We start from the raw sequence: 21,156 nt of genomic DNA, 5'->3' as shown, positions 1-21,156 counted from the left end.
AGGAAAGTAAATTCCTTATCCACTCTATAGACTTTTAAATTCAGTTGCTTAATTGCTAGCAAAAGTCATTGACTGAAATAAAACAAGAGCTGATTGCAACTCCCACAATCAGGGCTCATATAATGAAAACAAAAACAGCAGAATCAAGGTTGAATTTCAAATCTGAAATTCTCCCTAGATCCAAATATTTCCCCACACATCTTTTGTACTATTGTCCTTCCTTCATTTCACCATACTTGCAAAGATGGGAAATATATAAATAAAAAGCACAGGAGACAAATAAAAATGAAGATATTTATTCTCATTTGCAAACAGGCAGAGGCAGTGAGTGGGAGAAAGAAACATACAGATCAAAATAAACTGGACTGTGAATTGCAGATCACATCAATACATTTATCACCCTGGCAAGCCTGTTTTAAACTTCTTTCTTGCAATTAGTTTTTGTAATATATTTTTATTTATTTTGCTCCCCCCTCAAAAGTTAATTTCTGCCCTCATCCTTTTGTTGTTTTTTTCCCCTTTTTTCTTTTTTCCTTTTTTTATTTTCTACAATAAAGTTTTCTATTGGATAGTGCCGGGTCCCTCATTGATGTCTGCTTCCCATTGGAGCTTCACAGAAGCTGACATCACTTAGGGAAAGAGGGGTTGGGCGTTGGGCTTGGTTGGAAAGCTTAGTTTGTTACCACTAACCCCGCCAGCTTGTCTTTGGCTGGGTCGGGTGCAACTTCCATTTTAGGTGTTGGATCTGAAAGAGGAGGCGAGGGGAAAAAAAGCCAGAAAGGAGGAAGCAGCAGCAGCAGCAGCAGCAGATCCCAGAGGGAGAAAGGTGGAGAAAAAAAAATCACTACATTGGCTGCTTTGCTTTTTTATTTATTTATTTAAACCAATACATTTTGGCAGGGTTTTGCCACACATTTTGCCTCTTATATTTCCTTTAGAGATTTGTTGGAAAAGTCCACTTTAGAGTTCTGGGTGTGTGTGTGTGTTTGTTTGCAAAGGGACTGTAAAAAGGATCTCACGGAGGGAAATTTTGTTGGAGACTGACATTGTCACCATGAGAGATTAGAAGGGAAGTTATAGGACAGAGGAACAGCCACACTGACAACTTTTTTTATTTATTTTTGCTTTTATTTCTTCCCCCGGTACTTACAAAAACTCACAAGGAGGAGAAACAAACTTATAGATCTCGCGAGTGCAGCTCCTGAGAAGGGAGAAATCCAGGGTAAGAATCGTGTTTTTTGTTTGTTTGTTTTGGGGGGCTGGGGGAGGTTGGTAAATTCATCTCCGTTCTTGTTTTTGCTTTTGTTGTTCACTTTGGATTTTTGTTCCTTTTGTGCTGCAAACTAACAACGCCTCCTGGGTTGAATTGTTGAGAAACTGTTGTCTTTTTTGTGGTGTCTTCTGTGCAGGCTGGGGGAGGAATGTGATTGGGTTTGGAAAGTGGGTTTTTGGTTTTATTTGCGCCATTTAAGATATTTATTTTAAAGCTTTTCTTGGAAACTGAGTTGTAGGGAGGTTTTGCAGTTGATAAAGTATTTTTATGAAGCTGTATTCTGGTTGCGAGTGTTGCGATCTATTCTTTATGTTTCAGATCCACACTTTCTGCTTGGGTGGATCCCATTTTTTTCCCCAGGTGCAGTTGGGTGGGGGACTTTCTCTTCTTAGTCTTCTAAAACGAATCCATGTTGAGTTAGAACCTCTTTTTAATTCTTGTTTGGGGGGGGTGTCAAAAATTTGGGAAAGGGGGCTTTTTTCCCAGATTCTAAGTTCTAATCAGCAGTTTGAAGTGGATGGGGAATGACCGTCTTAAAGCCTCTGTTAAGTGTAGCAATCTAAACCCGGCCCACATTCTACGCCTGAGACTTTGCTTATTTTAAAACTTACTGGGGAACAAAGCAAAATTAAAAAAGGCTTTAAGCAAACTTATTTTGAAGCCGTACTTTAGGAACTCCGAGTCTAACAGACTTGTATTGTACTTTTTTTTTTTTTTTAGATGTTTCCCTGTAACTTTCCTTAAGCTCTTATGTTCAGTCTCTTGGAAGTGTGTTGAGGATTGAGGGTTTTTAGACGCTGCTAAGAATGTACTTGTGTAGCCAGCTCATTGGGAACCAGGATGTTGGGCTAGTTTCTAGTCCTGAGAGTCGTCATCTGTAAACTTAACTTCTCCATTCAAAACAAAACAAAAGCCTGGAATTCGACACGGCACTAATTGCAACAAACTGGGGCAGAGAAAGAGTCTGTGCTGCTGTTTAAAATTATTATAGGAAGGCTAATTTTGTCTCCTAAGCATAATTTTAAGAACATATTTTCTCTTCTCTTTCCTTCACTTTGCTATGCACAGATTGTGATGCCTTATGTTAGACTTAAGGCTCTTGTGGCCAGAGATCCTGGGGGAATTTTCTGGGTGGGGAAAAAAGCAGGAAGCACTCTTATTTCTAGAAACAACATTGTTAAGACCTGTGTTCTGCATCTAAGCACCTGTCTCTTTTCTCCACCCCCTATCCTGGTTTTGGTCTTGGGTGCATCAGAGCAAGAAAAGAGGGTGTTCTGTTTAGAGAGTGGCTAGAGCAGGGTTTGGAAATGGTCTGTGGGTTTCAGTGATGGCTCATGTTCTATTTAGTACCCCTCCTATTTCTCTCTCCGCCCCTTCCCTGTCTGGATATAAAAGGTTGGTGTAAGAGGGTAGCTGCTGTGAACAACTCATGGTGTGTGTTGGCTGTAGTAAGGAGCCCAGAGGAAGTGCTCTGACAGCTGGGGAAAGAACACAGGCACTTCTAAAAGTAGATGCAGGATGACTTGATGTCTCTGCTGGGTGGCTGTGAGTGGTGCGACTCTTTGTAGGTTGTAGTACTTTCCACCTCCAAAGCTGATTGATCACAGGAACAGGGTATTGCAATCTTGTGGTCTATCAGTAGCACAATGTACATAGGGCCTGGTGTGTGGCCTTGAGCTTGCTTATTGCTGTACAACATTGTTGAACCCGCTCCTCCTCCTCCCTGCATGCTAGGAGTTATGTGGCTGGATTCTAGGGTGTCTGTGCTTTGAGTGAAGCATGTAATCTTGACCTCTTGTGTCTCTTCTCTCCCCCTCCCGCCCCCCCAAAAAGGTGCCTTTCTGTGCCAACCTCCCAATTGGCATATGGAGCAGGGGAGAGAATGCATCTCTCTTTGGACAGGCATTCAGTGTTGGAGTAAGGGGTGTCTGGCGTTGCAAATGGTATCCTGCTCTTCCCCCCTGTGACATAGCTCCCTTTGTGTTGGAGTAAGGGAAGTTGCTTATGTGTGTTGGAAGCAGGGAGTATTTTGGGGTGTGCAGGCCTTTCCTGGGTGGTGGGGGGGTATCTGGGCCCAAGGTTGTGTGCTGTAAATCTTTTCAATGATTCCTCCCTAAGATTTTGGCATGTGGAAGGGGAGAAAGAGTTGGGAATTGGGATTAGGTGTGTGTGAGGAACTCTGTGCAGACTAGACTAAAGCTGGCCAGGGCAGATCTAAAACTCTCTTTCTAGACTCTCCTGTTATCTAATTTGCCTCCTCCTTTGTTCTTGCAGGGAAGGGACTGCTGGGTGGAGCCCATCTATTTCTCCCCCACTCCTAAAAAACAAAACAAAAAAAAAACCAACCCCAAAGCAGACTACTGGTAATGTGGCAGCTGTTTATTATAATTATAATAATAATTTAAAAAACCCCTTTTTCTCTGGCTCAGGCCAACAAGTGACATTGAATTGTCTCCAGTAAAGGAATAATCCCACAGTAGCCCACTCCCAGGGGTGCTGGGTGCAGCAGGCTATTTTTTTCCTAGTATCGGGGATAGCCGTGTTAGTCTATATCCACAAAAACAATGGGGAATCTGGTGGCACCTTAAAGATTGTTTTAGTTTTTATGGTGTCACCAGCCTCCTCATTTCCCCCCCCCCCTTTGGCAGCATTCTTGTCAAATAACAGTGCATCTCTCCCATGCCCACCTTGCCCCTTCTGTGCCTCTTGTCGTGAGGGACTGCTGCCCTTTATCTTACAAAGCCCTCTTATAGAATTGGGGTTGTCATTTTGGGGGCAGGGGGAAAGTAGTCTTGAAGGGATTCTGTCAGGTATTTATATGGCCCCCATCACCATATATCTGAGCACCTTACAATTTTCAACGCATCCCCCCCACCCCCAAGTATGGCAGTGCTGTTATCTCTATTTTACAGAGTCTCTCTGTGCCTAAGCTTCCTAAGTCTTTGGCAGAGCAGGGACTTGAATCCTGGTCTTCAAAATCCCAGGCTTGTGCTCTACCCACAGGACCATCCTTCCGCTTCAGGAAGGAGTCTGTGGGTCCTCTGAGGTGCCAGGATTCAGCATTCAGGCTCGATCATGTCTAAAAATCTTGAATTTCATGGGTGCCTTAATAGTAGGACAGAGGCCTTGAATGCTTCTTCCATCCCCCTTTCTTGCTTTGCTTGTAGTTTTTGGCTGTTGCTAGGATGGAGCATCACTGGGCATCTCACTGAGCCCAACTGGGAGGGGGATTCTTGAATCCTTTCTGTGCTTCCTATTCATCACTTGGAACAGGACTAGATGTGGCTGTTATAATACTTAGCCTTTCCCTAGTATCTTCCACCTGAGGCACTCAAAGCATTTTAGAGACACTAAACTTAGTCTCAGCCCCTCCTCAGTGGCAAGAAAACAAGATTATCCCAAATTTACTGATGGAGAAACTTGAAGTACAGTGATTTCACCAAGATCACATGGTGAGGTGGTGGCAGAGCTGGGAACAGGTTCTGGGGGTCTCGAATTCCAAAATCTTCTAACTATAGGATTATACATTTTCTGTATTGTCCTGTCCTTCAGCTCCCCAATGAAGTTGCTGTTTGCCTATTTATGGTGGAGCAGGGGATTAGAACTGATGCAGACTCTAGTTTCCAGGTCCCCTTTCAAATTCAGATTGGGCACAAAGATGAACTTGGGAATCATCCTGTTCATTTCAACGCCTGCTCCCTAATGCACATGGTTGTGAACATAGACAAACCACAAAACATGGTGTGACCAGCTTTCTGCTCAGAGGCACAAGTCTGGAATAGCAAAGGGTGATGCAAGGCAGAACTGAGGTGCGTTGAAAGAACTGTTGGTGAGTGAGATTAAGAGCTGGACTGGAATAACAGGAGTGCTTTAGGGAAGAGTGGGGAAGCCTGCATGCTGTACGCCTGCATACAGTCCTGATTCTAAGCAGATAGCAAAGTAGGGGAGACTATCACAAACACTGTTTGCTCTCATGCTTGCAAGCACTTTTGAACCTTGTCCTCTCAATGTCTGATTGACCTCGTTTGGGACCCTGTGCATGCAGATGACTAACCTTTCCTTGTGTGGTGCATTCTTGCTGAAATTTTATAAGGAGCCTTTCTAGAAGGGTAGGAAGAGGAAAACAGCTGGCTTGGTGTGTGCTGGACAACTTTGCTCGATTCATGCGGGTTTTCTATTATATGACTAGCTGCCTCCCTTCTGGCTTGGATGCTAGGCCTTGGTGCAGTAGTTGTGGAGCTCAGGAAGATTGATCCAGAGGACAGGGCTCAGTCTTGAGATTTGAGTGCTATTTCTCGCTTGTGCAGCCTCCCCTGAGGGAAATTGAGGCAAAATCGGTAAAAGAGGAGTAGCTCCCTACTTTGGAGGAGTTGTCCAAGGATCTTAACATTGAGTTAAACCTCACAACAAGTACCATTTGTGGCTGCATCAGGAGATGTGAAGCTCGATGGCTTCAGTGAGCCTTCATCTGGGAAGAAAACGACATCCTTTCCCATATAATTTCTTTAACAGCCTCTATTGCTAACAGGAATAGGTGGAGTCAGCCAACAGTTTGGGTTTATAAATGTATAGGTATGTTAGCTAATGGGATGATAAAACTCAAACTCAATGGGTATTCTCAGTTGTCCTGGGAAACTGCTCTGTGCCTTTCATAGGGCTTGACAGTCTGAGGTACCTCACTGTTGCTTGGAGGACAAGAATGTTTTCTGTAAGCATAATGCTGTTGAGAAAGATCTGGATTTATAGCCCCTTATAACCAAAGTCTTCTGGATCCACACAGCAGACATGGGCCTGGCATAGCAGTAAAAGCTTGTTTCAATTCTGGGCCTAGTTTGGACAGTCCGCCTACAGTTGAAGGTGGAACTCTTGGCCCAGCTAGTCCTTGGTTAGAAGACCCACAACAACTGGGGCAATGGTGACCAGTTTGTGTGGACACCTGTCTCACTAGGAAATCGGCTGACTCCCACCTGTTTTCACATAGGCCACCAGTGGTATCTACTTTCAGCCACTACCAACCTGTAGCCAGATTGGAACCAGGGCTCCAACAGACTTTTTTGCCTCTTCTCCTCCCCCCCCCCCCCCCCCGGTCCAGTGATTCACTCGCAAGTAGTGATTTAGCGAAGACGGTTGATGTTTCTGTTGAGTTTTACTGCCAGGGGGCTTGTCCTGAGTAGAATTGCTGATCTTGTTAACCGAAGAATTTACTAAGTTTCTTGTGTTCCCTTGTGTCTTGGGTGGGGACAAGGCCTGGGGTTAGATATGGTTATTGACACCACATTGTCATCGAATCTTGGACAATAGCTTTCTGTTCCTCTTAAAGGAAGAGATGTGATATCACCAATGGGAAAATTCTTCTTATTTAGTGGTCTGTATCAAACCACACAACAGAGGGAGGGAACTGAGGGGGTGGCTGTAGAGGAAGCATGTGTTACTTCATTATCAGGCAGTGTGTCAGAGAGGAAGACACACTTGAGCTTTTAATCGGATGCCATCTGTGCTCCTGCCCTTTCTTGTGAGCAAGGAATATGGACACGTGTCTGAACCCTGATGTTCACACCTGGAATTTCCACTGTGAGCCCTGGAAGCCAAATGTCACCTTGGTCAGTGATCGCTTAGGCCTGGTCTCAACCTACAACTTGGGTTGATCTAGCTATGTCACGTACGTGTGCATGTGTGTGTGCGTGTGTAAAAATTCACCCCTCCTGAGAAGCTGTAGCTAAGCCGACCTGAACCCCAAATTAGATACCACTGGGTTAATGGAAGAACAGCCTTTCGAGATGGTGGATTTACTACAGCGATGAAGAAGGCTCTTCCATTGCTGTAGCAAGTGTCTGTGCTACAGCGGCTCTGTTGTAAGCATGTGTATGTAGACCTACAAACTAAGGGTATATCTGTCTGAGCAAGAATGATGGGAGGTATCCCTTCCCTGCTTGTACAGTTGTCTTAGTAATGTAGGCAGATCTGGCTCCAACACTGTCATGCTGTTAAAAACAACTACTAACCATATCCTCCACCATGATGGCTGGCGTAGATGCGTCCTGCGTGGTGCAGAAACTATTGCTGCTTGTGTAGCAAAGACTGGAGTGGTGATGTAGCACAGCCTTAACGATGATGTGGTGGGAAAGACTAGCCTCTCCTTCAGCAACTAGAGCAGTCTGGCAAAACATGGGAATTGGAGGGATTTCTGGGGTTTCCCTGAGAAGGTAGCACACTAGGAAACCAAGCAGCATTTACCAAAGCTGCAGTGAGACAGTTTTTTGCACCTCTTTTAAAATGACTGTTAATGTTACACAATAGGTTAAACAGCTTCTGGCTTCATGCTTATCTGTATCCAGTGGACTTAATTTGGTAGCCCACGTGTTGGGATGGGAAATGAGGGATGTTGGTGTCAGTCCATTGGCTAAACACATTTGGACAAGACTTATCTCCATCTCTTCTTTCCCAGCCCTGGCTGCCCTACCTTTAATAAAAGCAATGCCCATTGTGGCAAACCCTTCTCAAAGTTTACTGGCTTCCCTACATCAGCAAATCCTAGCTGTAGGAATCTGGAAGCTGAATGAGAGGCTGACTGAAGCCTGCTGGCATACATAATTCCCTAGCATGCTCTTTCAGCAGGCAGCTATTTCATAGAAGTCGGGGTTGGGAAGAAGTGGCCTGGACACCACTTCTCTGCCCACTTCCTTCCCTTCAGATTTCTCTTCTTCTTGTGGCTGTTGCAACGGCAGAAGGGTTATTGTGAACAGATACATACCAGCTCTTGAAGCATGTGGTGTCCTTCCCCACCCCAAGAGTTTAGGTGGCCTCTAGAAGAGGAGCTGTGTGTGGCCCAGGACTACACTAACAGCATGGAGGCTGAATTCCCATCCTGAATAGGAGCAGGAAAGTGCCTCTAACCGCAGAACTTGGGTAGGATTCTTCACCAACCTCATCTCATGCTGCTTTTTGTCTAATCCTTGGGTCTCTCTAATCAATGCAGGTGGCAAAACAAATCTTGGTGGGCCTTGATGAGACTCTTGTCTCATGTTGAACCGTTAAGTGGGGAACCTCTGCACCTTGTCCTCTTCTCCACTGCCATCCCTACTCCTCTCCTTAGTTGGACAGGCTCTCTGGTTCTCTCAGTCAAAACAACACTGTATGGATAACTTCTGCAGGTGGGTGGGGTCACATCAACCTGAGAAAATACATAACCACAAAGGCCTCTTTCCTTCACTAGATCAGTAGTTCACTGATCTCATTTGCATGTTTCTGGCATGCCCGTGCCCTGTAGGAGGAGTGCATTCCTCAGAGCATGTTACTGCATGCAAAGCTGCTGCTACGACCTAGCTGTGTGATGTCAGGCAGGTTGGTGTGTTTTTTTTTTTTTTTTTTTTTGTCTAGGGGGAAAGGGGGAGGGTGAAGCGAGTGACACTTTTTTCCTTTTATGAACTAAAATCCCATATCAGGGGCCAATTCCCTGGAAGGATCCTCTGTGGAAACAGGCTTGGACCCCAAGCCCCACCTCCTTTGAATGCTCCCTCTTGTCCCTTTAATTACCAGTGTCCTGCTACTGGATGTGGTCCTTGAGAGATTACATCAGAGAGTGACAAACAGGAAACCTTCTCTCCCTCCCCTGAAGCCTCGCCCTGTTTCTGTCTCCAGTAAATGTCCTGGCTGGAAGGCCACTCTGCTGGTCCACAAACACTTGCTCTGTGGCCAGTCTGAGAAGGGCTAACCTCTGTGTGCAAAACAGGAGATGTGGCTACAAGCCAGGTGGGGAGAGGGTGGAAGGAGGAGGGTCTCCATTGTGCTCTTGCTCCCCAGATTTATGCTGTTAGGAACAAGCATAGGCATTCACTTCTAGCAGCTGATCAACATCCCAGGTTACAACTACTAGTGCTTTATTGCTAGTATTTCCTACAATGCCTAGTGTGAGAATTCTCCCCCCCACCCCAGGGGTGCTTGGGAGGTTAAGGGGGAGGTGTCCCCAAATTTGGGGTCATCCATCAATGATGAATAGACATGAGGGGCTGCACACCTGAAAGATTTTTAGCTTCATTAAAGTGAGAGGCTTAAGGAGTTCAGTAGTGGGTGGAAGTGAGACATATCCACAAGTGGGGCGTGTAACTCCATTGACACATACTCTGGCACTAAAACCATGTGGGGGCATTGTACCAGAGAGGATACTCCTGTTTCAGGTGTGAGTGCACTGCTCTAGCAATGCATGGTGGCTATTTAGCATGCCCTTTGGAGAGGGGACATTCTCCAGCATGGGGAGGTAGCCTGGACTGGCTGCCCATTGTTCTGAGGGGACAGGTGGAGAGTTGGGGAAGTTTTTAGTGAAGAGATGAATCTTTTTGTTGGCATCTGGTGTAGTGTGTGAATTAAGGGTTCACTCTTGCTCCTTCTCCCCTTTCGCAGATGCCATCTCTGCCACAAGGTACTGTCTGTGTTGCAGCCTTGGTTTATAGTTCAACGTCTGTCTCCAGCCCTGTGGAAGGGAGGGCATAGCCTGCCTGGGCAATGGGTGGGTAAGCCTGGCATTCTCTTGCATTGGTTCCAGAGGGTCTCTTCTCTGCACTTCGGAGGATGCAGGGAGCAGCGCTTGGCAGGACGTTGTGTTTAGAACCTTGCGGGAAAGGAAAGGCACAATGTCACTTCCTGTCTGATCAGGAAATACTGGTTTCCTTCCCTTCTGCCTCTACAGGGGGCAGGGAAAGCTTTTGGGGGGAGGGGATGGATGTACACATGCAGTGCTGGGGAAAGGTGCAAGAGCAAGAGTCCATTTCCTGTGTGCCCTGGGGCAGGTAGAGGTAGGGCAGTGCCAATGCTGTTGAAGGAACGGGAAACTCTGTCCTGTTTGCACTATATTTTTGTTCTCTAGCATCCATAATGCCATTCAGTCCTTATTTGAATAGGATAGACAGGTGCTGTGCAGGTCTCCTTCCCTCTGCTCTCATCTCAGTTTGCTGATGCACTTTAATCTTGACCTATGGCATCCTGTTGTTCCAGTCCTTCTCCTTGCTCATAGTCAGTTACATGTAATTGGGAGATCTGGTCTCAAATATTGTGCCAGGTTATATATTCACCAAGACAGTCTGTTTTTCCTCTCCTCTATGGGAGGGGATGTGTGTGTATGGGAGCGGTTGTGAATCTCGGCAGGACCCCAGGGTGGTGGTATATCAGGTGGTATATCCATGGTGTGAGGAGCTGTGAGTGCCCACTGTAGCTCCACACCCCTAGGGGAAGGTGGTTACTGTTCCAAGTGGTGAAGTGAATCTTCCACTTTAGTGATGATTCAGTCTTTGGCTCTTGTATCCTGCTCCTCCAATTGCTTTCCTTACCCAATCATTTCTTTCATCGGGATTTCTAAATCTGTCTCTGAGCATGCAAGTGCACACAGCTGGAACAAGGAGCATCTGATGAGGTCATGCTGAATTGAGCTAGGTTTTTTGTACCATCTCCTTCTGATACCCTGTGTGACTGGAACTGTGTGAGTCAGCTTGTGAACATACCTGACTATGGGGGGTGGGGGGGTGGGAGAAGGAGAGGCGGAGATTTGGCAACCCACAGTGCATCCTTGCTTGTATCAAGCACAGCAGCATAGTTTGTGTGGAAGGCGATTACCACCTCACTGTGCAGATTCCCCCTTCCTGGAAATGCTGAAATCAGTCTTATACAGCAACTCCCTGCCCACCACTCCTACACAAAAGATGACTTCAGCCTCTCTAAAACACCTGCCTGTTTGTTCAGAGTGGTGAAACAGGAGCTCTGTGAATTAACTGGCAGGGTTTCATTTGAGGGGGATAGGCTCAGAGGAGAAAGTGCATGTCTGGGTGAGGGAATGGATAGAAATCAATTTTGAAAATCTTATTTTTCTAGCGGTTCAGCAGTGAAGGGTGTCCCTCCATGACTGAAGTTTGTAAATGGAAAGTAAAACTGCAGGATTTTCCAAGAGGATCAGTCATTCTTCAGTCAGTGGGATGGTGGCAGAAACATGTGGTCCAATTCCTGCAACAGCTGTTCTTCTGGGATCTCTTTGATTTAGCTTAGGATCATCAGTAATTCAAAACTCCTCTTCTGGGTGTCTGATATGGCCCTTAAAGGCAGACAGAAGCTTTGGAAGCTTTACTCTATGAGGGAGTTTGCCAGTGCATTGCACCCTGTGCAGTGCCCCTTGCAAGTAAACTCCTGGTTCATCCTATTTCCCTGTGTGCCTTCATGCATTCTCTGATCCCTCATCATACCAGATGCAGGGTAGCCTTCAGCATACAGGCTACAATAGTTGGTCAAATTAGCACTCCTGTGCTGCAGCACCTTATTCTGCCCCATAGCTGTGTGGTTTCCCCTATGTCATGCTGTCAAAGAGGAAATGGGCTGAACCCAGTAGGTGAGGTGTAGGGAGCACGGAGGGTTGAAGGCCATGATGGCAGGTGAATGGGGCAGGAGTGAAGTCCGTGTAACTTTGGCATCTGCCCACCAGCTGAATTGCTTTCTCTTCTGGCTGCTTTGCTCAGACTTCCCATGTTGTCCCTATGGTACAGTGCTTGGTGGCAGTTGTGACTGGCAGAGCTATAGTCTTGGGATGCTGGTGCCATGGGGACATCTTGGTGCGTGCTGTCTGGTGGCACTGCTTGTCCAGGCGCAGTCTCTTGAATGCAGATGTCCCTTAAACTAGACAACCCTCATTAACTGGTATTTCCAGTATGATATGCTGCTCTAAATCCCCTCTTAGATGCTGTGGCTCTACTAGCCCTCCCCGTCTGCTGCACTCTTCCTCTCAGTGTGAGAAGGCCACACTCCTGACTGGCACGGTGTTGTGTTGTCACCAGGGATCAGCCCTCCTCACCCTGAGGGACTTTGCACCCATGCAGTTGATAGGAGAGGCCTTATCTCTAGGAATGTGGGGGCCTCTGTTTGTTGTAAAGCTGTGCTAGAGAGGCTGTGTGGACTTCTCTATTGAGCATCTTTTGAGGAGTGGGGAGAGCAGGAAATGAAGGCAAGGGACATCCTAACCTGTACGACAATGGTTCTCAAACACTTTTATACTGGTGACCCCTTTCACATAGCAAGCCTCAGAGTGCGACACCCACCCCCTTATAAATTAAAAACACTTGTTTATATATTTAACACCATTATAAATGCTTGAGGCAAAGCAGAGTTGGGGGTGGAGGCTGACAGCTCGTGACCCGCCATGTAATAACCTCGTGACCCCCGAGGGGTCCGGACCCCCAGTTTGAGAACTCCTGCTGTAGGAAGATGGAAATGTGTGTGGTATGGGTTTTTTAGGCTATAGGAGGAAAAGGGGCAAGGAGCTTTGAGGCTGCTATTGGACAGGGCTCTGACCCAGAGCCATGGTGGGAGGAGGGGTTGGAGTATGGGATCTGAGGTTTTAACTAGCTTATCTTCTCTCCTGTCTCATAAGAAGTCCCTGTAGGCACAGTGGCAGGAGCTGTTGAGCTGAACTGTGAATCTGTAACCTTCTCCCCACCCCCAACCCCAGGGTCCCTGGTTCTTCACCTGCTGTGCCTGTTGTGAAATGGCCTCATCTCAGGCTGGCCCTAGGGGCATGGGTGGCGGGCAGTGCAGTGGGGAGGGAAGGGCTGTTTTCCCTGACAGGGAGCTGCCCTGGGCGAAGAGGGAGTTCTGGCTGGTGATTGGCGGATGGGCCACTCTGGAATGCTCTGGCCCACTTCCCAGAATCTAGCACTTTGTGTTTGTTTCTGAGCCATAGGTCTGGTGCTACTGTGACAGGAAGTGGAAAAGCTGGCAGGGAGGGGGAGAGGGGAGACGGGTGCCTGTGAAATCCCTTTGTCCCCAGAGAGCAGCTCAACCTCAGCTGCAAATTCCCATAGAGGAGAGAGCTGCCTTTGTACTGCTAAAGTGTTTCCAACATGTGAAACTCCTGTGCTGGGTGGGGACTGGGACTGTGAATCTTGACGTGGGTGCCTATGGCCTGCTATATGGATCCTGCTATGCTTGGAAGGAAGGCTGGGGTGCATGGTTGCTGGTGTGGGGCAGGCAGCTCTGGGGTATCAATGCAGCACTCTGGTATATGGCTCCTGCTGGGGCACGGACCCTGGCATTAGTGTCCTGGGACATGGCTCAGGTTGAAAGGTGTATTCCACTGTGGCATTTTAAGTAGAGGAGGATCTGGCTCGGTGGATATTGTGCAATGGGATCCACAGGCCCTCCAGGCGCTGGGGATGGATCTGGCTGTACTGCAGGAAGTGGGGAGCTGAGGCTGCTTCCTGTGGCTGTAATATTTAGGATATGGTGGTTTGGCTACTCACAGAGCCACTTTCGGTATGGTACTGCTCTTTCCTCTCGAAGTGGGGAGCTCTTAATATACTCTGTTCCCAGCTGCATTGAGCCCTTCAGGAGGAGGGTACAGGGAGAAACCTGTGACAGGCTGTCCTGCCATGGCCAGTGAGGCCCCACTCCAGTTCTCTGCTGCATAGCTACTCTCAAATCCAAATGTGGAGAGGAGCTTGCTCTCCGATCTCTGAGGGGAGTCAGGAAGTGCCTGCACAGGGATAATTCATCTCTGTCTAGACAGAAATGGAATAAATAACTTTTTTTTTTTTATTCTGCATTTTTTCCCTCCCACTGTGTATGGGTCCCCAGCTGTGCAGGGAATGAGGGCATCTCAGGCTTTTTGCGTAGCTGAGCCCACAGCCTCTTGCCAGGGAGGGCAGCCCTTGAACACGCATACAAATCCGCCTTTCACTGCCGGAGAGAACAGCTGCCCTGGAGCCAGATTGCTGGCATACCAGAGGAACAATCTTTTCCCTCTGTTCTGCTGCCGACCCGCCCTGCTTCCTTCCCTTCTGCCAGCCCCACTTGGTTTTCTCTTCCCCCTGCAAGTTGAGAGGAGATGTAACTGAGTTACAGCCTGGACAGATCAGCATTCCGTTGTGCTCCTGTTGCAATGGTGTTTCTGAGCAAGGTGATTGAACTGCCTTGTCCTGGAGGGATAGGAAAATGGGGGTGGAGGAGAGCTTTGTAGAAGCTTCATGTGGAATGAATGCAGAGGTTGAATTTCCTGGGCACCTCAACAGTGTGGGGGAATCCCTGCTGTTACTTGGTGGGTCTCTTGTGTGTCTAAAGCAGCAGCTCTCAAACTGGAGGTCAGGACCCCTCAGGAGGTCACGAGGGTATTACATGGGGGGCGGGGGTCACAAGCTGTCAGCCTCCACCCCAACCCTGCTTTGCCTCCAGCATTTATAATGGTGTTAAATATGTGGTGGGTTTTTTTTTTTTAAATTTATAAGGTGGGGCGGGTCACACTCAGAGGCTTCCGATGTGAACGGGGTCACCAGTACTAAAGTTTGGGAACTACTGAAAGGGTAGCAAAGTGTCCTGTGGCACCTTATAGACTAACAGACGTATTGGAGCATGAGCTTTCGTGAGTGAATACCCACTTCGTCGGACTAACAGGGCTACCCCTCTGATACTGAAAGGGGTATTCCCTCTTCAACAGAGATGGATTTAGAGACCTGCAGCAAACTGGCTCAAACTTTCCCATTCCACTCCCCACAACCTCCCCTGAGAAGCAGAGATCTCCACTGATCTAGTCATTTGTTCCCTCTCTCCTGTGATCTATACTTCCAATTCCTTGCCTGACTGGTCAGTCCCCTGCGTGTAGAAACTTCTCCTCTAGACTTGACTGCTTCAGGAGAGTCAAGTCCCATTCTTGAGTCTCTCTTGCTTGTGGGAGGAGGGGTTGCATCTACTTCCTCCTCCTCCTCCTCCTCCTCCTCCTCCTCCCCCCTTTTTCTTCAGCCCTCTTCCCCCCCCCCATGTGGTTTGTAAGTGCCCTGCCCTTCTTATCTCTCCCTTATCAGCTTCTCCTAGTTGCTTAGCCTTCCCCATATAAGGCAAGGTGAGGCTGTGGTGTGGGTGCAAGCAGGGATGCAGGTAACTCTCACAGGAGGCCTTCCTAATTTAGGTATGTAATCCTCATTTCTGGGAGGGGACGGGGAGTGTGGGAAGGGGAGGTAGCCAGACCATTCTGATATCAGTGTGACTAGTTAAACCAGTCCTGTGTGTGACACACGCTAGGGAGCAGCTTTCTCTTTCAGTCCTAGGCCAGTGCTCTGCTCCACATGAGATACGCCCTGTATCTAGCCAGTCTCATTGCTGAAGTGTGTCTCATTCCAAGGAGGCTGGGCTCTGTAGCGTTTGCATGAGTACATAGTGTCTGAAATGCCTGCATGTGGAGGATCCAGCCCTCCCAGTGGGGAAGCAGCTGACTGGGGGGTATCAGGGAGTGCAAAGCCCATGTCGTGTTTAAAAACTGGTTGTGGTTTTTCAGAACAGCTTTCCTAGGAAAGTCCCTTTTTGCTTTCCTAGGGGGAGAGAGTGAGGCCACAACAGTGGGAAGCAGAGAAAGGAGTGATTGAAACGGAAAGCAAAGATGAGTTCCAGAAGCACCAAAGTTCACTTGGAGAATCTGAAAGCTGTCAAAGCAGCAGCCGTGGAGACCAAAATCCTTGACATCTCCATGGCCCAGGCTCTCCCTGGCATGGCTCCTGATAATGCAAACAAGAAGGTGTTGGTGGCAGCATCTGTCCACTGAGAACTGAGCTCAGAGCCCCAGCTCACTTCACTCAGACCACCAGACACCCAGGGTGCAATGTGGTAATAGTTTTGTGTTGACAGACCTGCCATTATTATCTACCGCTCTCTTCCTCCAGGCTATTCCAGCATCTCCTTTAGGAGGGAGAGAGCTAAAGGCAAGTAGTGCTCTGAGGTGTGTACTCCCTCATAGGCACTTGGTCTGTGAGTGCTGAGTCACTTCTAGACTGAACAGTCAGATTTGAAGCCAAAAATGTTCCTATCCTAGCAACTTGGCTGGTTCTAGACTTTGTGTGTGTTGGTGAATCAAAGCTTCTGATCTGGTGGTGCTTGCTGTCTGTTCTGCATTTTGGGGTGGGGCTATGCTGCTAGTTGGTCCCCCTCCCTTATGAAATTGACCAACTTCTTTCTTAACCTGAAATTTTGTCAAAATTTTTTGTGACAATTTGAGTTTTGTCAGACATTTGGTTGTGCACCCCTGCCCCCCCCCCCAATCCTGAGCAGATCAGTGGGGACCAGAATTGAGGGTCTCTAGATCTTTCAGGCAGACTGGGGCAAAACAAACTGACTTCATGTGCTACTGTGAACTGAGTGTGTGGAAATTAGGTTGGTTTTTTTTCCCCTCCATCTACTATTACTCTATAGACTGGAACTGGGTCAGGACTCCTAGGCTCTCTTACTGACTCAGTGTGACCTGCACAAGTCAGTTTGCCTCTTGGTACTACAGGTCTGTCACAACTTACGTACATTTAACATGCGCAATTTCAGCTTCATGCTGTGGCTGGAGTCCTGAGGGGCGTGGCCTCAAGATTTAAAGGCCCTGGGGCACCAGCTGTGGCTGGGAGTCCCAGGGCCTTTAAATCACCCAGGGGGCTCCCAGCTGCAGAAGTGCCTGGTAGCCCCTGGGGTGAACTAAAAGGGCCCAAGGCTCCAGCCACGGTGGAGCTCCGGACCCTTTTTAATGCTGGCCCCAGTCCGCCCGCCAAAGCGGCGGGCAGGATTTAAAGGGCTCCTCACTGAGCCCGAGGAGCCCTTTAAATCCCGCTCACAGCTTTGGCAGCCGGGCTGGGGCCAACATTTAAAGGGCTCCTCCGGCCTCCCTGCTGCAGTGGGAAGCCCGGTGGAGCCCTTTAAATCCCAGCCCACAGTTCCGGTGGCCGCAGCTCCTGCCGGAGGAGCCCTTTAAATGCTGGCCCTGGCTTGGCTGTGGGCTGGGATTTAAAGGGCTTGGGGATGTAATTTTGAGTATATGCAGTTTTCGCTTTACACGCTAACCGCGGAATGGAACCCCCGCATAAGATAAGACTTGCCTGTAGTGTCCCAGTGGTATGCTAGGGTTAATACTTCCCTCATAGGGGAGTGATGGTTGATTCATGTTGTCTGTCTGTTTTTAAAAAACAAAACAAAAAACAAGGCTCTTCAGAGCCTCTGTTTTGGAAATGGGTAGAATCTGTGTGTGGTTTTAAAAGACAACTTCCTGATGACTAGGTTCTCTGCTGGATTAGCAGAGGTGAACCAGTGCAGAGTAAGCAAGAATAATGTGCCACCATGTACTCAATTTACTGACAAATGCAGTTTTTAATTATTTATGTTTAATTTTTACAAAATGCACCATAGCATATGATTTGAATCTTGGTAACATGATGCTTCAGTTATTAAAGGGAAGGTCTGGGCTCCATTATCACTAATCTGAGGGTGATCTCTTTTGGGAAGATGAGATGGTAGTTGACCTTGTACCAGCTGTTTTTTAAAAACTATTGCTTGATAACACTCAAGCAGTAAACACCATATCTCAAACCACTGGAGGAGGTTATTTGGAAAGAGATCTTGGAGTAGCTCAGTCTCAAGTTGATATCGTGGGTGTCTCCTGCCTCACCAGTCTGGCTTCAGGTGTTGGGGTATAACATAAAGGGTTCTTGATCTATGAAGTCCATTGCTGTGCATGTGTGAGGTGTCCATTCTTGCTTATGGTGCTGAAAGCCACTAATAGAATAAGCTCTTCTAACTTGCCTGGGGGTCTTTGAAGGAGAATTTCTCCTTCCTTTGGAGAAACCCCCAGGGTTGTGACATGAGGTTTTGTAGGGGTGTCTGGTGTCCTGGTCCTTGGATGACAGAACATCTTGTCCAGGTGTCAGTCTCCTTTAGTTGGGGTGGAGCTGTTTTTGTACTCTCTGAGTACTGAAGTGGGGAAGTTGATGTTCATGGAGGGGAGTTGGTGAGGTCACCTCCCAGTGCTGTATATGACAAACATCTTGCCATTGTGGTTCTTGGTCATTGACCCCATTGCTGCATCTCAGTTCTCCGGTAGCAGTTGTGCAGTAGTTCTCATCTTGCAGCTTTCAGGCCAGCTTTAGACTGTTTTCCTCTGAGTTAGACCTTGTCCGAGAGATTGCTGCCTTTGAGAGTTCGAGGCTTGGGGGCCCTACCCTCAAGGAACCTAGAAGCTTCATCTCTAGAACACAATGAACACCCCAACTTGAGTTGGATGAACTGGTCTGAGCACACAAGTGGCAGGGGCACTGTAGATCTGCTTTAGAACACAGGCTTGTTTTCACATGTAGAGCCTTTTGTGTGCTGTGGGACCTGGTTATCTGACAGATCTCTCTAATTCACCCTTCTCCTGGCTTGTTGTGTAACCTACAATCTGCTAGGTTAATCTGTAAATTCTTGTGTTTAGACTCTCCACTGCTGGTAGTGAAGCATTCTCTGGAGGGCCTGAATTCTGGAACTCGCTCCTTCCAGCAATTTGCACTGGAGTCTGAGTGACGAGGCTTATCTCTTTTAGTTATTCCTCTGAAACACGGGTTATTGTAAGAGTGCATGTTCATGTTGGTTCCAATCAGGTGTGTGTGCAGTAGCTGGAAGATTATTTTTTTTCCCTCCCCAGCAATGACCGTAGTGGGCTGGGCACCAGCTGGAGTTGCGTCTTCATGGTGTCCAATATAGAGCCCTGCCAACGCTGCACCCCCCCCCCCCCCCCCCAGTTTCTTCTTGCCATCAGTGACAGTAGCTGGAACTTCCCCTTCCTCTGCTCTTGCTTTGGCAAGTGGATTAGCAGTACTCTGTATGCTGTGCATAGTTAGTTTCCACTAGTTAGTACAGTATCAGAGGGGTAGCCGTGTTAGTCTGGATCTGTAAAAGCAGCAAAGAGTCCTGTGGCACCTTAGAGACTAACAGACGTTTTGGAGCATGAGCTTTCATCAGATGCAAGATGTTGCATCCGGCGAAGTGGGTATTCACCCACGAAAGCTCATGCTCCAAAACGTCTGTTAGTCTATAAGGTGCCACAGGACTCTTTGCTGCTTTTACTAGTTAGTATACTTACTTCAGTAGTTTCATTAGAAGTTTTAGTTCCTAAGCGCATGCTGAAAAGACCCCCGCACCACCTGCTTAAGGTGCCTTGGTGAGGGTCACCAGAAAGACCTTTTCAAGGTCTGTTGGGAGCTCCGACCGAGAACCGTCAAGGAAAAAGAACAGCATCTCAAAATCTTCCTTATGGAGGCAACTCTCTGATCTCAGTCGGACTCGGGCACCGCGGATCCTGCTCTCAGCAAGTTGTCTTTGGTGCAGAGCGCTCCAGTGCCGTCTTCAAAAGAACTAGCGCTGAAAGATGCTAGCAGGGAAACTAGGCACTGTCCCGCAACTTCTTCGGGTCATTTGAGCCTTTGGCACCGGTCCCAATTGCTGGCGCAGAGGAAAGTTCGTAAAGAGGTCAATCTCTCTGCAAAACCCAGGGACCAGCCACCAGTGACTCATGGCCCAACTGATGCCTCGGGGACTCAAAGCGGGGCCACGTTGACTCCTGCTCAAGTGAGGCAGTCTAGTCCAGGCCCATCTCGCTCACCATGCCCATTGGAGCATCTACGTTTCCTGTCCACCCCTGAGGGTTTTGAGGCAGCGCAGGACCTGTTGAGGCTCACGGTGCTGTTCTAGCCAATAAGACAGAGTGTCCTGGCACCGCAGGTCTCCTCTTGACACACCCATGATTTCTTTGAGAGACAGCCAGCGATGGTGGTACACTGATCCCCGTCACCTTGGCCAGCTCCACCATCCAGAGAGTGTAATCGGTTCCCTGCTTCTCGATGCTCTACTTCTAGAGGAGCAGCGCCACCCTGGTCTTCCTAGTTGGCGTCGAACTCGTACCACTCTGACTATAGCAGGAGCAGAAGATCCTCCTCATGGCACCATAGGTGGTCCTGCCTAATGCAGTGGGCCTCTCAGTGGCAAAATCCACAGCAGTGGCCTTTTTGGACTTTGTGGGCCTTCCATCAAGCCCAGGGTCGGAGCCAGGGATCCTGCTCAGGTGCAACATCAGTGGCCTCCGTGATGTTTGTCCTGCCGTGGTTGGCACCAGAACTAGTGCCTCGTGCATTAACACTGACACCTGCAGCACTGTTCTTGGCACCAGTGCCATTTGTAGTACCACAACTGACCGCTTCAGCACTGGAGGCGTCAGTGGCCCCCATCACAGTCTCGGCGCAAGACGCAGCCCCGGCACTAGCACAGATACCACCTCCGTCATTGGTGCCAGCTGCCACAGCGCTCACAGGAACCTCATGCTGCACCAGATGCCGGCACCGCTGACGGTTCCGATGCCAGCACAGACACCCATGCCTTTTGCACCTGTGGGACAAGGCCAGCTGTCTGCTTTTCCTCCTGGGTCAAGAGATCCCTCGGGTGGGTCCAGTAGGGAACAATCACCTACCCTGGTGGTCTCCTTTTTCTCCTCACCAGATGAGGCCCTAGTGGGCACATGAGTTACCCTAGCTCTGGAAGACTCCAAAGTGTTGCAGAAGCTGCTGTGCTGGGTCACCCAGGATCTGGGCATTAAGGCAGAGGAAGTTGTGGATGATGTGGACCCTATGGTGGACATCCTGGCTCCTTCTGGCCTCGTCCATTATTGTTTGTTAGTGGTAAAGCAATACAGGCATGAACAAGACCCTTTGGCGCACCCCAGCCTCACTGCCACCTACAGCCAAGTGCAATGAGTATTTTGTGCCCTCCAGGGGCTATAAACATCTCTCCTCCCACCCCCAGCCTGATTCTCTGGTGATGGATGCCGCTAACCAGCGGGAGTAACAAGGATTTCAAGGCCCTTCGCCCAAGAATAGGGGCACCAAAAAGTTAAATCTTTTAGGGTGAAAGGTTTACTCCACAGGGGGACTACAACTCCATATATCCAATCAACAGGCCATTGTCAGCAGATAAGCCTACAGTGCCTGCTCGGCAATGGCTAAATTTATGGAGTTATTCCCCTCGGACTCCTGCACTGAATTTTCGGCTTTGCTTGAGGAAGGGAGACTGATCTCCAGAGCCGCTCTTCAAGC

The 21,156-nt window shown here is 48.3% G+C and overlaps 1 protein-coding gene across 10 annotated transcripts in view; it reads left to right on the top strand.

The window, feature by feature from the left end:
- Nucleotides 1–664: 664 nt before the first annotated feature.
- CTNND1 (catenin delta 1) overlaps nucleotides 665–21,156 on the top strand; it is a 56,110-nt gene continuing 35,618 nt past the window's right edge. For 6 of the 10 annotated variants that reach the window (XM_050955929.1, XM_050955931.1, XM_050955930.1 and 3 more), the window contains exons 1-2: nucleotides 15,098–15,200; nucleotides 15,605–15,892. The gene's annotated coding sequence lies outside the window, so the exon portion shown is untranslated. Of the gene's footprint in view, nucleotides 827–1,163; nucleotides 1,223–15,097; nucleotides 15,201–15,571; nucleotides 15,893–21,156 lie in introns of those variants that run through there. The other 4 variants (XM_050955923.1, XM_050955932.1, XM_050955925.1 and 1 more) reach the window with 4 other exon arrangements.

This window comes from Gopherus flavomarginatus, chromosome 5 (assembly GCF_025201925.1).
Source record: "Gopherus flavomarginatus isolate rGopFla2 chromosome 5, rGopFla2.mat.asm, whole genome shotgun sequence".
Classification (NCBI taxonomy): Eukaryota; Metazoa; Chordata; order Testudines; family Testudinidae; genus Gopherus; species Gopherus flavomarginatus.
Note: the sequence above shows the minus strand (reverse complement) of the source record. Positions and strands in the feature narration are given on the sequence as shown.